We start from the raw sequence: 17,931 nt of genomic DNA, 5'->3' as shown, positions 1-17,931 counted from the left end.
GTGAGAGTGACTGTGTGTGAGAGAGAGAGTGAGTCTGGGTGCGAGTGTGTCTGTGAGAGAGAGAGAGAGAGTGTGTGTGTGTGAGAATGAGAGTGTGTGCAAGTGCGTATGTGAGAGACAGTGTGAGAGAGAGTGTGTGTTTCACACAGATACAGTGTATGTAAGAGAGAGAGTGTGTGTGAGACACAGAATCTCTGTGAGACTGAGTGTATGAGACCAAGAGAGTGTGTGAGTGACTGTGTGAACATAGAGAGTGAATGTGATACAGTGTGAGAGACAGTGTGTGAGAGTGAGAAAGAGAGAGAGAGACAGAGAGAGAGAGAGAGAGAGTGTGTGTGTGTGACAGAGATACCTCCCCCCCTCTCTGTTGTGAGGCCACCCCCCTCCCTCCCTCCCTCTCTCTGGTGTCAGGTCCACTCCCCTCTCTCTCTGGTATCTGAGCGTTACCTGTGCAGGACGCTGAGCTCTGGCTGTGCTTCAAGGAACTGACCAATCCTATTTAATAGAATGCACCTCCAACATTCTGAAGCTGAGAAACCTCGTGTGGTTGGTCACTTCTGCTTGTGACGAACCCGGAAGTACGTGATGTCAATTCAGGAGATGGATACAGAGAGCAGAAATGCCTCAGCCATGCAGAGCTTCAGAACGTTGGAGGTGTGATTTATTATATAAAATATGTAAAATCAAATACAAAACTGAGAGACTTACATAAAAAATTAAAAACATCTCATTTGGATATAACTCCTTACCTGTATGACCACACGAAAAAAAAAATGGATAACTAAAAACGCTACCGCCCCTTTGTAAAAGACCCCCATAGTTAAAACTGAAAACAACTGTGAAACACTTTTAAAACTTTGAAGCAAAAGCCAACTGCTTAATGCTCTTTTGTATAATTGAGAAAAACTTGCTGTGACTACCTAGCCTATACAAACAGCATTTATTTATTTATTGCATTTGTATCCCACATCCCCCCCACCTATTTGCAGGCTCAATGTGGCTTACATAGATTTGTTAACATTGTCATTGCAGGATATCAGATACAATTAGTAATGTGTAGCGATTAGGAAGGGAAGAAAGAAGGGAGAGAGTGGTTAGGGTAGTTATAGAAGGTAGGCATTCATAATTGAGTGGATTGGTGAGGTGACTTAGTGAGGTTATAGGTTCTCATTGTAGGCCTTGTTGAAGAAGAATGTCATGCATACAAAATTAATGTAAGGAGCCTAAAAACAAACTTAAAACTTATTTTCAATAAACAGAACTAAAACCAACTTGTACTTACTAGTAGAAAAACATATAATACTGTTCAAAAAATGTTTTAAAAGGGTGTTATACACAGTAAAAAAAAAATAAAAAGTGCCAATAACATCAATGCGTTCCAACCACGGAAGAAATCTCAGTATCAAATAAACCTTTGATGAATATCTTCACACACCTCTGGACATCTAAAGTCTTACCAAAAACATAAAATATGACATCTTTATGATCATAAGAAGATAAAATGAGGTAATGAAAATCTCCTTGTAAAAAGCTAGGTAAGCCAGCCCTTGGCTTAAAGGAACATGTGTATCAAACATTTCTCAGTGAAAATCAAGGGAAATGCAAAAAAGATAAAAGAATCCAGTTAAAAACAGCAAGGGAATCATACATATCCTTTAATAACATCATAATAAAATTTCTACAGGTAAAGTGCATTATTTCATTATTTAAATTTTGAATTTATTTTTATTATTTTATTTTTTTGCATTTGCATAAGTTACATATTTATTTATTTGTTGCATTTGTATCCCACATTTTTCCACCTATTTGCAGGTTCAATGTGGCTTACATAGTACGCGTTCGCCAGCTCCGGTAGAGAAACAAATACAAAGTGATGTTATAGTCGAGTAAGGTTCATATGTGACAGACATATTGGGACTCATAGAGAGGAAGAGTTTTATATAGTGTTCATTACGAGCTTTAGTTACATTGTGTCGCAGGGTTCAAGCACTTAAGTTGGGTCGGTTTTTACTGGTGAATACCAGTTAGTTTTAGTTCTATTTATTAAGTTTTAAATTTGTTTTTAGGCTTCTTACATTATGTATGCAGGACATTCTGTATATATAGGCTAGGTTGTCACAGCAAGTTTGTTTTCTCAATTATAGAAACGCACCCAGAGGAATAAGTACGTAAGTAGTTTGTTTAGCTTTTACTTCACAGTCATTTTCAGTTCTAACTATCCCCCCCTCCCCCCCCCCCGTTTAAATACAGGCTGGATCGAGTGAAATAAAAGTTTTTAAATAAAATAAATATTTGTAAGGGAGTATAGCGAAAGATACATACCTGTAGCAGGTATTCTCCAAGGGCAGCAGGCTGATTGTTCTCACATCTGGGTGACATCCACGGCAGCCCCCTCCAACCGGAAGAGTTTCAGTAGCAAACTCAAAAAGTCTTGCGGGGGGGCACGCCTACCGCTCATGCGCGGCCGTCTTCCCGCCCATGCGCGACTGCTCCCGCTCAGTTAAATGAAAGAGCAAAGAAACAAGAAAATAACAACTCCAAAGGGGAGGAGGGAGGGTTGGTGAGAACAATCAGCCTGCTGTCCTTGGAGAATACCTGCTACAGGTATGTATCTTTCGTATTCTCAGAGGACAAGCAGGCTGCTTGTTCTCACATCTGGGGTATCCCTAGCTCCCAGGCTTACTCAAAACAACAAAGAGGGTCAATTGGGCCACGCAACGGCGAGGACATAACAAAAATTGACCTACGAAGAACAACTAACTGAGAGCGCAGCCTGAACAGAATAAAACTGGGCCTAGGGGGGTGGAGTTGGATTCTAAACCCCGAACAGATTCTGCAGCACCGACTGCCCAAACCGACTATCGCGTCGGGTATCCTGCTGGAGGCAGTAATGAGATGTGAATGTGTGGACTGATGACCACGTCGCAGCCTTGCAAATCTCTTAGTGGCTGACTTCAAGTGGGCCACTGACGCCGCCATGGCTCTAACACTATGACCCGTGACATGACCCTCAAGAATCAGCCCAGCCTGGGCATAAGTGAAGGAAATGCAATCTGCTAGCCAATTGGAGATGGTGCGTTTCCCGACAGCAACCCCCTTCCTATTGGGGTCAAAAGAAATAAACATTTGGGCGGCCTGTCTGTGGGGGCTTGTCCACTCCAGGTAGAAGGCCAATGCTCTCTTGCAGTCCAATGTGTGCAACTGACGTTCAGCAGGGCGGGTATGCGGACGGGGGAAGAATGTTGGCAAGACAATTGACTGGTTCAGATGGAACTCCGACACCACCTTCGGCAGGAACTTAGGGTGAGTGCGGAGGACTACTCTGTTATGATGGAATTTGGTATAGGGAGCATGGGCTCCCAAGGCTTGAAGCTCACTGACCCTATGAGCGAAAGCAACTGCCACCAAGAAAATGACCTTCCAGGTCAAGTACTTCAGATGGCAAGAATCCAGTGGCTCAAAAGGAGGTTTCATCAGCTGGGTGAGGACGACGTTGAGATCCCATGACACTGTAGGAGGCTTGACAGGGGGCTTTGACAAAGGCAAACCTCTCATGAATCGAACGACTAAAGGCTGTCCAGAGATAGGTTTACCCTCTACACAGGAATGGTAAGCACTAATCGCACTAAGATGGTTCCTTACTGAGTTGGTTTTGAGACCAGACTCTGATAAGTGTAGAAGGTATTCAAGCAGGATCTGTGTAGGACAAGAGCGAGGATCTAAGGCCTTGCTGCCACACCAGACGGCAAACCTCCTCCACTTGAAAAAGTAACTCTTCTTAGTGGAATCTTTCCTGGAAGCAAGCAAGACTCGGGAGACACCCTCCAAAAGACCCAAGGCGGTGAAATCTACGCCCTCAATATTCAAGCCGTGAGGGCCAGAGACTGGGGGTTGGGATGCAGAAGCGCCCCCTTGTTCTGAGAGATGAGGGTTGGAAAACACTCCAATCTCCACGGTTCTTCGGAAGACAACTCCAGAAGAAGAGGGAACCAGATCTGATGGGGCCAAAAGGGCGCAATCAGAATCATGGTGCCGTGGTCTTGCTTGAGTTTCAGTAAAGTCTTCCCCATCAAAGGTATGGGAGGATACGCGTACAGAAGGCCGGTCTCCGAATGCAGGAGGAAGGCGTCCGACGCTAGCCTGTCGTGGGCCTGTAGCCTGGAACAGAATTGAGGCAGCTTGTGGTTGGTCTGCGTGGCGAAAAGATCCACTGAGGGGGTGCCCCATTCCCGGAAAATCTTGCGTACCACACTCGAATTGAGCGACCATTCGTGCGGTTGCATAAGTCTGCTCAACCTGTTGGCCAGACTGTTGTTTACGCCTGCCAGGTATGTGGCCTGGAGAAGCATGCTGTGCCGGCGTGCCACATCCCGACAGCTTCCTGACACAAGGGGCGAGATCCGGTGCCCCCCTGCTTGTTGATGTAGTACATCGCAACCTGATTGTCTGTCCGAATTTGGATAACTTGAAAGGACAGCCGATCTCTGAAAGCCTTCAGCACGTTCCAGACCGCTCTCAACTCTAGGAGGTTGATCTGCAGACCTGATTCCTGGAGGGACCACAGTCCTTGAGTGTGAAGCCCATCGACATGGGCTCCCCACCCCAGGAGAGATGCATCCGTCGTCAGCACCTTTTGCAGCTGAGGAATTTGGAAAGGACGTCCCAACGTCAAATTGGACCGAATTGTCCACCAGTGGAGTGAATTGCGGAAACCGGTGGGCAGTCAGATTGCATCCTCTAGATTCCCCGCAGCCTGATACCACTGGGAAGCTAGGGTCCATTGAGCTGATCTAATGTGAAGACGAGCCATGGGAGTCACATGGACTGTAGAGGCCATATGGCCCAGGAGTCTCAACATCTACCGAGCTGTGATCTGCTGGGACGCTCTTGCACGGGAGGTGAGGGACGGAAGATTCTGCGCTCTCGCCTCGGGGAGATAGGCATGAGCAGTCTGTGAATTCAGCAGAGCTCCAATGAATTTGAGTGACTGGACTGGGTGGAGATGGGACTTTGGGTAATTTATCACAAACCCCAGTAGCTCCAGAAGTTGAATAGTCACCTGCATGGACTGAAGAGCTCCTGCCTCCGAGGTGCCCTTCACCAACCAATCGTTGAGATAAGGGAACACATGAAACCCCAGCTTGCGCAGCGATGCCGCAAACCACCACCAGGTATTTTGTGAACACCCGTGGCGCAGAGGTGTGCCCAAAGGGCAGCACACAATACTGGAAATGCTATGTTCTCAGACGGAATCGCAGATACTGTCTGTGAGCCGGCAGTATCGGGATGTGAGTATAAGCATCCTTTAAATCCAGGGAGCATAGCCAGTCGTTTTTCTGAATCAGGGAAAGGAGGGTGCCCAGGGAAAGCATCCTGAACTTTTCTCGGACCAGATATTTGTTCAGGCCCCTCAGGTCTAGGATGGGACGCATCCCCCCTGTTTTCTTTTCCACAAGGAAGTACCTGGAATAGAATCCCAGCCCTTCTTGCCCGGGTGGTACGGGCTCGACTGCATTGGCGTTGAGAAAGGCGGAGAGTTCCTCTGCAAGTACCTGCCTGTGGTGGGAGCTGAAAGACTGAGCTCCCGGTGGACAATTTGGCGGAACGGAGATCAAATTGAGGGTGTACCCGCACCGCACTATTTGGAGAACCCACTGATCGGAGGTTACAAGAGGCCACGCTGTTGACGCGAACGAGCGCTGGGGCTGAGCCTGGGAAGGCTGATGGGAAGGAGGATTGTACCTACGTTTAGTATAACATAGTAACATAGTAGATGACGGCAGAAAAAGACATGCACGGTCCATCCAGTCTGCCCAACAAGACAACTCATGTGTGCTACTTTTTGTGTATACCCTACTTTGATTTGTACCTATGCTCTTCAGGGCACAGACCGTATAAGTCTGCCCAGCACTATCCCCGCCGCCCAACCACCGGCTCTGGCACAGACCGTATAAGTCTGCCCAGCACTATCCCCGCCGCCCAACCACCGGCTCTGGCACAGACCGTATAAGTCTGCCCAGCACTATCCCTGCCTCCCACCACCGGCTCTGGCACAGACCGTATATAAGTCTGCCCAGCACTATCCCCGTCTCCCACCACCGGCTCTGGCACACACCGTATAAGTCTGCCCAGCACTATCCCCGCCTCCCACCACCGGCTCTGGCACAGACCTTATAAGTCTGCCCAGCACTATCCCTGCCTCCCAACTTCCAGTCCCGCCTCCCACCACTGGCTCTGGCACAGACCGTATAAGTCTGCCCAGCACTATCCCTGCCTCCCAACCTCCAGCCCCGCCTCCCACTACCGGCTCTGCTATCCAATCTCGGTTAAGCTCCCGAGGATCCATTCCTTCTGAACAGGATTCCTTTATGTTTATCCCACGCATGTTTGAATTCCGGTACTGTTTTCATCTCCACCACCTCCCGCGGGAGGGCATACCAAGCATCCACCACTCTCTCCGTGAAGAAATACTTCCTGACATTTTTCTTGAGTCTGCCCCCCTTCAATCTCATTTCATGTCCTCTCGTTCTACCGCCTTCGTATCTCTGGAAAAGGTTCGTTTGCGGATTAATACCTTTCAAATATTTGAATGTCTGTATCATATCATCCCTGTTTCTCCTTTCCTCCAGGGTATAAGTGTTCAGGTCAGCAAGTCTCTCCTCATACATCTTGTAACGCAAATCCCATACCATTCTCGTAGCTTTTCTTTGCACCGCTTCGATTCTTTTTACATCCTTAACAAGATACGGCCTCCAAAACTGAACACAATACTCCAGATGGGGCCTCACCAATGACTTATACAGGGGCATCAACACTCCCTTTCTTCTGCTGGTCACACCTCTCTCTATACAGCCCAACAACCTTCTAGATACAGCCACCGCTTTGTCACACTGTTTCGTCGCCTTCAAATCCTCAGATACTATCACTCCAAGATCCCTCTCCCCGTCCGTAACTATCAGACTCTCGCCACCTAACACATACGTCTCCCGTGGATTTCTATTCCCTAAGTGCATCACTTTGCATTTCTTCGCATTGAATTTTAATTGCCAAACCTTAGACCATTGTTCTAGCTTCTTCACATCCTTTTTCATGTTTTCCACTCCCTCCGGAGTGTCCACTCTGTTACAGATCTTAGTATCATCCGCAAATAGGCAAACTTTACCTTCTAACCCTTCGGCAAGGTCACTCACAAATATATTGAACAGAATCGGCCCCAGCACCAATCCTTGAGGCACTCCACTACTCACCTTTTCCTCCTCCAAGCTAACTCCATTCACCACCACCCTCTGGCGTCTGTCCTTCAACCAGTTCCTAATCCAGTTCACCACTGTAGGTCCTATCTTCAGCCCATCCAGTTTATTTAAAAGCCTCCTGTGGGGAACCGTGTCAAAAGCTTTGCTGAAATCTAAGTAGATTACGTCCATAGCTCGTCCCTGATTCAATTCTCCTGTCACCCAATCAAAAACCTCTATGAGATTCGTTTGGCACGATTTCCCTTTGGTAAAACCATGTTGTCTGGGATCTTGCAACTTATTGGCTTCCAGGAAATTCACTATCCTTTCCTTCAGCATCGTTTCCATTACTTTTCCAATAACTGAAGTGAGGCTTACCGGCCACTTACCGGCGTAAGAAGCAGTCTTTTTTCCCCTGAAAACCCGCCTACCTGATGAGGTAGATGCTGAAGGCGCCCAGTGGGAGAGGTTGTCCAGGGCAGTTTCCCGCTGGTGAAGCTGTTCGACCAACTGCTCGACTTTCTTGCCAAAAATATTATCCCCCCGGCAAGGGACATCCGCCAGCCGCTACTGGGTTCGGTTGTCCAGGTCAGAGGTGCACAGCTATGACAGTCTGTGCATCACTAACCTTCTCCACCACTGCCAACTCCAGGCTCCGCCCTTTCTGCCTCGCCTTATCCTATGCCTGGAATGAACTCCCTGAGCCCATACGCCAAGCCCCCTCCCTATCCATCTTCAAATCATTGCTCAAAGCCCACCTCTTCAATGTCGCTTTTGGCACCTAACCATTGTACCTCTACACAAGAAATCTAGACTGCCCCAACTTTTTGATTGACTGTACTCTTTGTCCTTTAGATTGTAAGCTCCTTTGAGCAGGGACTGTCCTTCTTTGTTATTTGTACAGCGCTGCGTAACCCTGGTAGCGCTCTAGAAATGTTAAATAGTAGTAGTAGTACTATACCTTGGGCAGCGGATCTGGATGTCATAAATACCCCTGGACAGGAATTTGCGACACGCCTTCAGCTGCCTGACCACCTCCTGAAAAGACCTGGACTGCTCCGGCGGAAGCTTGTCAACCAGGCCTCACATGTGAATGCTCGTGTAGAGCTGGTAAGACTGGATCTTGGCCACGAGCATGAAGGAATGATAGGCCTTCCTCCCAAAAGAGTCCAGAGTGCGAGACTTGCACCCCGGGGGTGCAAAGGCGGTATCCCTCTAACTCTTGGCTCTCTTGAGAGCAGAATCCACCACCACGGAGTCGTGTGGCAACTGAGTCCTCATCAACTCCGGGTCGCTGTGGATCCTATACTAGGACTTGGATTTCTTTGGGATGGTGGGGTTAGATAAGGGCTTCAGCCAGTTCCGAAGCAGTGTCTCCTTTAGGACATTGTGCAACGGGACCGTGGAAGACTCTCTAGGAGGTGATGGATAGTTGAGGACCTCGAGCATCTCAGTCCTCGGCTCATCCACAGTAACCACGGGGAAGGTAATGCTCACAGACATGTCCCTAACAAAAGAGGCAAAGGAAAGGCTCTCAGGTGGCGAAAGCTTTCTTTCCGGTGAAGGAGTGGGGTCAGAGGGAAGACCACAGGACTCCTCGGAAGAGAAATACCTGGAGTTCTCCTCCTCCCCCCACGAGGCGTCCTCATCGGTGTTGGACATGAGCTCCCTGACTTCAGTCCGAAACCGGGCCCGTCTCTACTCAGAGGAACCAGGTCCTCGATGATGATATTGAGAGGTGGACTCCCGCACTGGCGGGGATGAAGCTCCCTCCATCGACGGAGAGTCCACCTGAGTGGCGGCCAAGACCGATGCCACAAGCGGTACCGGTGTCGGCGACCGCATCACAGGGCCAGAGCCAGCCGGCACTTCCATCAACGGTGCCGAGGGCGCAAGCACCCCCGGCATCGGGAGAGACTGGCGCAGCAGCCCTTCCAGGATACCTGGAAGAATGGCCCGGAGGTGCTCGTCCAGAGTCTCTGTCGGGAAAGGCTGAGGGGCTGGTGCAGTTGTCGGAGATAGAATCTGCATAGGGCCAGGAGGCGGTACCGGACTGCCCAACGACCGACACCTCTTGGATGGAGGGGGAGCGGTCCTCCCGGCGTCGACACTTCTTGGGTGCCAAATCCCTCAACGCCTCGGAGCTCCTGGTACCGTGAGAAGGGGGCGACCGATGATGATGCTTCTTAACTTGTTTCTTTCAATGCACGTCACCTGCGCTCTGTGGTACCGACGAGGAGGACGTGGAATCCACATGCCTCCTCGGGGTCGGGTCCAAAAAAGGTCGGTCCCAATGGGCCTGCACAGCAGGAACTGTCGAGGCAGGTGGAGGCCCACTCGACTGCTCACTGCTCCCAGCGAGAGGTGGTCGTTGGGCCTGTGGTGCCTGCTCTCCTGAGGTCGATGCCATATCCGGTGGCGAAGCTGTCGACGCCGAAGAGCCGGGCCAAGCTCCAAAAAGACGATCCCCGCTGAGCTTGTCTCGCCATCTGTGTCTGCTTTTTAAAGCTAAGACACAATTTGCACGCTTTGGGGTTATGCTCAGGCCCGAGGCACTGAAGGCACCAAGCGTGGGTGTCGAAAAGCAAAATTGCCCGGCCGCACCGACCACACTTCTTGAAGCCGCTGGGAATCCTCAATGTCATCGACGGAAAAATAGCGGCGGCAAGGTCAAAATCGTCGATGGTGGCGGCAAAAATGGCCACAAAAGGGAAAAAATGCGGATGCGACGGCGGCAAAAGAAAACTTAAGGCAAAAACTAGCACACTACGGGAAAACCCAAGTTTTTAAACTTTTTTAAAAAAAATGAAAAGAACAGAAAAAAGGAAGCGCGGATGGCGCCACTAAACAAGAGAAAAAAAGAGAAAAAGCAAACGAATCGCTAGATGGTTTCCGAGGGCTGAGAGGAGAGGGACGCAACGCAATCTCTCTCCACCATGGAAAACGAAAAACTGAGCGGGAGCAGTCGCACACGGGCGGGAAGATGGCTGCGCATGCACGGTGGGTGTGCCCCACGCGCGGGACCTCCTGCAAGACTTTTTGAGTTTGCTAGTGAAACTCTTCCAGTTGGAGGGGGCTGCCATGGACGTCACCCAGATGTGAGAACAAGCAGCCTGCTTGTCCTCGGAAAAATACAGGGACACAGCACGGGTGGGACATGGGCAGGGCTCCTACTTATACATTTACCTCCAGATTCTATATAGCATGCCTTGAGATCCATGCCTATTTCTATAACAATGAGCGCAACTCAATTGGCTTAATAAGCTAATGAGCACTGACAATACCACTTAAGTAATAATGAGCACTAATTGCACCGATTAGAATATAGGCGCACAACTTGCTAAGCATATTCTGTAACGATGTGCACCAAACTTCTAATGCACACAGACAAAAAGAGGCATGGTTATGGGTGAGGAAATGGGCATTCCAAACTTTATGCACCTACTTATAGAATATAGCCCAGTGCACCTAAATCTATGTGATGGGATTTATGCCACACTTTTATTGGTGTCAATGGATGCGCATAGATTAATGTGCTGAAATATCAACTAATTGTATTCTATAATCGGCGCCTAAATATAGGTGCCGATTATAGAATACGCTTAGTCAGCACTGATTTCAGCACCGATTTTTTAGGTGCCATATATAGAATCTACCCCTTAACGTCACAGTAGCATTTGGGTACTTGCACTCTATGGTTGCTGTATGCATGAGTACCTAGATTTTAGACTACCAATACTGGAATACACTAGTATTCTATAATGGAACCTAAGCACCTAGTTTCCATTACACAATATGCTCTTGGGGTACTTAAATGGAGATGTAGATGCTGAAGGCTGCCGGCGGGAGAACTTGTCGAATGCGGTGTCCCGCTGGTGGAGAGACTCTACCACCTGCTCGACTTTTTCCCCAAAAATGTTGTCCGCACGGCAAGGCGAGTCCGCAATCCGCTGCTGGATTCTATTCTCCAGGTCGGCGGCACGCAGCCATGAGAGCCTGCGCATCACCACACCTTGAGCAGCGGCCCTGGACGCAACATCAAAAGTGTCATAAACTCCTCTGGCCAGGAATTTTCTGCACGCCTTCAGCTGCCTGACCACCTCCTGAAAAGGCTTGGCTTGCTCAGGGGGAAGAGCATCAACCAACCCCGCCAACTGCCGCACATTGTTCCGCATGTGTATGCTCGTGTAGAGCTGGTAGGACTGGATCTTGGCCACGAGCATAGAAGAATGGTAGGCCTTCCTCCCAAAGGAGTCTAAGGTTCTAGGGTCTTTGCCCGGGGGCGCCGAAGCATGCTCCCTAGAACTCTTAGCCTTCTTTAGGGCCAAATCCACAACTCCAGAGTCATGAGGCAACTGAGTGCGCATCAGCTCTGGGTCCCCATGGATCCGGTACTGGGACTCGATCTTCTTGGGAATGTGGGGATTACTTAATGGCTTGGTCCAGTTCGCAAGCAATGTCTTTTTCAGGACATGGTGCAAGGGAACAGTGGACGCTTCCTTAGGTGGAGAAGGATAGTCCAGGAGCTCAAACATTTCAGCCCTGGGCTCGTCCTCCACAACCACCGGGAAGGGGATGGCCGTAGACATCTCCCGGACAAAGGAAGCGAAAGACAGACTCTCAGGAGGAGAAAGCTGCCTTTCAGGAGAGGGAGTGGGATCAGAAGGAAGACCCCCAGACTCCTCGTCAGAGAAATATCTGGGGTCTTCTTCGTCCTCCCACAAGGCCTCACCCTCGGTGTCAGACACAAGTTCACGGACCTGTGTCTGCAACCTCGCCCGGCTCGACTCCGTGGAGCCACGTCCACGATGGGGGCGTCGAGAGGTAGACTCCCTCGCCCGCATCAGCGAAGCTCCCTCCGCCGACGTAGTCGGGGAGCCTTCCTGGGAGGTGGCCGCGGTCGGCACCGCACGCGGTACCGACGTCGGGGACCTCAACCTGGGCGATGGACCAGCCGGCGCCACGCTCGACGGTACCGGAGGCGCAAGCACCGCCGGTACCGGAGGGGTAGGGCGCAACAGCTCTCCCAGAATCTCTGGGAGAACGGCCCGGAGGCTCTCGTTCAGAGTGGCTGCAGAAAAAGGCTGAGAGGTCGATGCAGGCGTCGACGTCAGAACCTGTTCCGGGCGAGGAGGCTGTTCCGGGCTGTCCAGAGTGGAGCGCATCGACACCTCCTGAACAGAGGGTGAGCGGTCCTCTCGGTGCCGATGCCTGCTGGGTGCCGACTCCCTCGGCGACCCAGAGCTCTCGGTGCCGACACGGGGAGGAGACCGGTGTCGATGCTTCTTCGACTTCTTCCGAAGCATGTCACCGGAGCTCCCCGGCACCGATGAGGAGGACGTAGAATCCATCCGTCGCTTCCTCGGGGCCGAGACCAAAGAGGGTCGATCCCGGGGGGGCTGTACCGCAGGAGCCCTCAGGGTAGGAGGAGACCCACCCGAAGGCTCACCGCCACCAGCAGGGGAATGGACAGCCCTCACCTGCACTCCTGACGATGCACCTCCGTCCGATGACATCAGCAGACGAAGTCTCGGTACCACCGACGTCGATGCAGTCGCCCGATGCCTCGGCGCCGATGCAGAGGTCCTATGCCTCGATGCAGTCGATGGAGCGGCAGCCAAGGAAGATGATCCGGACGCTGACGACGTCGATGCACTCGATGCCTCCGGTGCCGATGCCGACGAAGAGCCCGAGAACAAAACGTTCCACTGGGCTAATCTCGCTACCTGAGTCCGCCTTTGTAACAGGGAACACAGACTGCAGTTCTGAGGGCGGTGCTGGGCCCCTAGACACTGAAGACACGCAGAGTGCCTATCAGTGAGCGAGATTACCCGGGCGCACTGGGTGCACTTCTTGAAGCCGCTGGAAGGCTTCGATGTCATGGGCGGAAAAATCACGCCGGCGAAATCAAAGGCCGAAATGGCGAAAATTGAAGCACCAAAATTTAAAGGGAGAAAAATCTCGACCGAGGCCAAACTAGGCCTACCCCGACAACGAAAGAAAACTTACGGGGCAAAAGCTGTGAAAATTACGGGAAGGGCAGAAAACCCGAAAGGGTCTTCCGGAACACTTCCGGAGCGCTTCCCGAACTTTTTCAACGAAAAACAAGGAAAAAACACGTCGAAAAGGACGCGCGAGGTCGACTCTCTGGGGCACGAACGGCGTAACACGACCGTTCCGAGCGCGGACGAAAGAAGACTGGCCGGCTCGAGCCGGTTTCGGGCGGGAAGACGGCCGCGCATGCGCGGTGCGCATGGGCGCGCGAGGACTAGCAAAGGCCTTTGCTAGTAAACTTTCCGATGGAGGGGGCTGCCGAGGACGTCACCCCATCAGTGAGAACAAGCAGCCTGCTTGTCCTCGGAGAACACAGTAGCATTTGGGTACTTGCACTCTATGGTTGCTGTATGCATGAGTACCTAGATTTTAGACTACCAATACTGGAATACACTAGTATTCTATAATGGAACCTAAGCACCTAGTTTCCATTACACAATATGCTCTTGGGGTACTTAAATGGAGATGTCCAGTTTTAGAATTGCCCTCAGAGTCATCTATTCTTCAGCACCTTCCATATCAGGTCATACGGCAGGGAATTATCATTGTTAATTTCTGCATAAAGCCTTTAGTCCATCTTGTTGGGCAGACTGGATAGACCGTACAGGTCTTTATCTGCCGTCATTTACTATTTTTAATATATTTATAAAATGATTTAGAGATAGGAGTAACTATCGAGGTAATTAAATTTGCTGATGACACAAAGTTATTCAAAGTCGTTAACTCGCGACAGGATTGTGAAAAATTACAAGAGGACCTTACGAGACTGGGAGACTGGGCGGCTAAATGGCAGATGACGTTTAATGTGAGCAAGTGCAAGGTGATGCATGTGGGAAAAAAGAACCCGAATTATAGCTACGTCATGCAAGGTTCCACGTTAGGAGTTACGGACCAAGAAAGGGATCTGGGTGTCGTCGTCGATAACACGCTGAAACCTTCTGCTCAGTGTGCTGCTGCGGCTAGGAAAGCGAATAGAATGTTGAGTATTATTAGGAAAGGTATGGAAAACAGGTGTGAGGATGTTATAATGCCGTTGTATCGCTCCATGGTGCGACCGCACCTTGAGTACTGTGTTCAATTCTGGTCGCCGCATCTCAAGAAAGATATAGTAGAATTGGAAAAGGTGCAGCGAAGGGCGACTAAAATGATAGCGGGGATGGGACGACTTCCCTATGAAGAAAGACTAAGGAGGATAGGGCTATTCAGCTTAGAGAAGAGACGGCTGAGGGGAGACATGATAGAGGTATATAAAATAATGAGTGGAGTGGAACAGGTGGATGTGAAGCATCTGTTCACGCTTTCCAAAAATACTAGGACTAGGGGGCATGCGATGAAACTACAGTGTAGTAAATTTAAAACAAATAGGAGAAAAGTTTTCTTCACCCAATGTGTAATTAAACTCTGGAATTTGTTGCCGGAGAACGTGGTAAAGGCGGTTAGCTTGGCAGAATTTAAAAAGGGGTTAGACAGTTTCCTAAAGGACAAGTCCATAAACCGCTACAAAATGGACTTGTGAAAAATCCAAAATCCCAGGAATAACATGTATAGAATGTTTGTACGTTTGGGAAGCTTGCCAGGTGCCCTTGGCCTGGATTGGCCGCTGTTGTGGACAAGATGCTGGGCTCGATGGATCCTTGGTCTTTTCCCAGTATGGCATTACTTATGTACTTATGTTACTATGATATACTGATAAGCTGTCACAGGCTACATCAGGATCTCTTTCCAAATTTTAAAACAAAGTAAGTGGGTGCACACATATGCCTGTGTTATGGCAAAAGGCTCTGTTGGCCCCACAGCACCAGTTTTAAGCGGATGTATGTATGTGGGAACATATCCTCATTGCTGTGTATAGAGGAATCTTGACTTTGGGCTACATCTCTCCTGTTAGTCTGTGCTTCACTCTGTACTCTCAGCTGTCTTTTAGCAGGGCATATCACCCACTGGCCCAAATGCTCACTCTACAGCTGTTCCTGCTCCATACATTCTTCACTATCTGCAGATTCAAGTTCCCTTCTCTATTCTGTGCCTTTGTTCTTCACTAAACAGACCTCCCATGCTCCCGACTCCAGATCCCTTTCTAACTCAAGACTCATAAAAGAAATCAGTTGGTGAAGTATGAGTTTCTAGCTGCCTGTCTCTTATCACTGACTGCACAAACAGACCTTCTGAGACATCAAGCATTCCCACTGCATTGGTGAAGCTTCCCTCCATCCCCCCCCCTGGAAAATGGACATCGGTGCAACCGATCTCAACGCTAAGCTCCTTTTGAGCCTTCCTGCTGGGGTGTCTCTTTCAGGAAAAGTAGGGGTCTTGAGTATCATTTGGACTGTTTCTACCCTTGATATTGATGATGTGGAAGCTGCAACATATCAAGCAAAGTGCACCTTGATCCTCTACATAAACTGTTCCTTAAAGGCTGCCATTGACAAAGGCATGGGCATCTCAGCAGGAGTGGCCACAGCCTCTTGAGTCATTTGGGGTATTGGGGTATATCGGAACTGGGATTTCTAGTCGGTGTTGGTTTTTGCTTGCTTCTGGATGGCACAGAAAATGAATAGTCCTTGTATCAAGGGAGCTTCAAAGAAACTGGCAACCTTGGTGTCTTGGTACTCTTGATGCTGTGCTTCAATGGGGAGTGATGCTACACTCCCTCTGCACCGATGAAGATGAGGTTGAATCCTTCCTCTTATTCATACAGGAATAGGATAATGAATACTTCTGATTGGCTCTACCAATTCTTGAAGTCAAGGGTGATCGAGGCAGTCTCAGTACTGCTACATCCCCAGCATCTAGAGACTGATGCTTTCAATGCCAATGTCAATGGACCAGTCCTATCACCGAAAAACTTTTCTCTTTGTTTTTCTCTGCTACAAGTTCCTTGCTTGATATCTGAACAGAAAATACAATGAAAGGGATCATGGTCTGGTCACAAGCACCAGGAAGAGACATCTGGAGCAGAACAGAGATTTTCCTGTTGTAAGTCATGTCAAAAAGATCTATCTAGGAGGTGCCCCACTCTCAAAAAATCTGCCATGCACTGGGATTGCCTCTTTAAAGGCACTGGGGGAATTCTTTTGAGACATCTCATTCAGAAAAATAGCCACAATGAAATCAAATGACTTGGTAACAAAAATTCCCCAGCTAGGATCTTAAGGCCTATAGGTGGCCTACATAGACCTAACGCAACAAAAATATTAAAACTTGAAACCTTAGTGGAAAAATTGTTTAAGGGACTACTGAGGAACTTGTGAAAGAACTGTGTGACAGCAAAAGGACTTGCAGGATAAAAAAAGATGAAAGTAAAATAATAATTTAAAATACATATTTATGTAAATGAATTCATAGGAATTCTTAAATCATTTGAAATGTATGCTTACCTGTATAAGGTCATTTACTGTAGAAGGCTGTAATGCTAAAAAAAATAAACATTTAATTAGGAAAAAAGTATACATATGCATTTAAATTGGTGAGCGTATTGTTAGCATATACAAAATGGAGTAAAATTTTAGTTATAATAAATGATACATTCCCATTTATTAGTGAGTTAGTTTTAAAGAGGTACTTCTTGTTCTTGTTTTAATTCTTTTCTTTTGAGTTATTTTAACATGGTAATGCTTCAGGAAATTGAAAAACAAAGTTTTGAAAAATTTTGTAAAAATGTCATGTTTTGTTTCTCTATTTTCTGAATAAGCCATATAGTAATGCTTGCGTTATAATATCAAATTGAAGATACCACAATTTCAAGACTAACACATTATTTTAAGACAGTTTTGCTCAAACTATGATGATACATACAACACCATTTCGATAATGCGACAAGCAGAAAGTTTCTTTTTGGAAGCTGCAAGTTTATTGCTATCTTGAATGGAATAGATTATAAGGAATTTTCCCCTGAAGCAGCCTGAAGTGGTGAAACAGGGAACCCGTCGGGATTGATGAAGTTAATTGGAATGCATTACTTCTACTACTACTACTACTATTTAGCATTTCTATAGCGCTACAAGGCGTACGCAGCTTCAAGACAGATGACAGACTGTGTTTTCCAAGATAACTACAATGTATACGTTTGTGGGCAACATTTTTTTGCATGCTTTTCTAAGCTCATTCTATATTTTGAAAAGCTTTTTTGTCATTTTGATGAATTTGGAAACAGTAATAAGTAGAATATTTTTTATAACTAATGATTATGAAGAGCCTCCCACATCTATGAAGGTTTTGCCTTACAACTACGTGTGTCTCTTTCATTCTGAAGTCTTTTTTCTCCACTTTTATTTGTTATTAAATTACACGACATTCCTTGAGATACAGAATAGTACTGTAGAAGTTTATTGTGATTTATGAAGTTGAATTCTACAGATTCCTTTTATTAGTGGTAATAGAAGTCACCCATTATTATAATGTTGCCCAATTATCCAGCTTTCTTAATTTCTGTAAACATTTGCTCATCTGATTGTTCATTCTGACCTGGTGGATGGTAGTAGAACCCTACCATCATACTTTTTCCCTTCACACATGGAATTTCTACACACAAGGATTCCACGCTGTTGTTTCATGTACAATATTTGTTTCACTAAAATTCCCTCTAACATATAGCACAAACCCCACCCTCCCATTTGATCCACTATCATTGCGATATAATTTGTAC

The 17,931-nt window shown here is 48.0% G+C and overlaps 1 protein-coding gene across 1 annotated transcript in view; it reads right to left on the bottom strand.

Annotated features, from left to right (window-relative positions):
• LOC115460700 overlaps positions 1-17,931 on the bottom strand; it is a 177,464-nt gene that overhangs the window by 40,183 nt on the left and 119,350 nt on the right. Inside the window, exon 3 of the mRNA XM_030190469.1 lies at positions 16,664-16,698. The gene's annotated coding sequence lies outside the window, so the exon portion shown is untranslated. The remainder of the gene's footprint in view (positions 1-16,663; positions 16,699-17,931) is intronic.

Source organism: Microcaecilia unicolor, chromosome 1, assembly GCF_901765095.1.
Source record: "Microcaecilia unicolor chromosome 1, aMicUni1.1, whole genome shotgun sequence".
In the NCBI taxonomy this organism is placed as follows: domain Eukaryota; kingdom Metazoa; phylum Chordata; class Amphibia; order Gymnophiona; family Siphonopidae; genus Microcaecilia; species Microcaecilia unicolor.
Note: the sequence above shows the minus strand (reverse complement) of the source record. Positions and strands in the feature narration are given on the sequence as shown.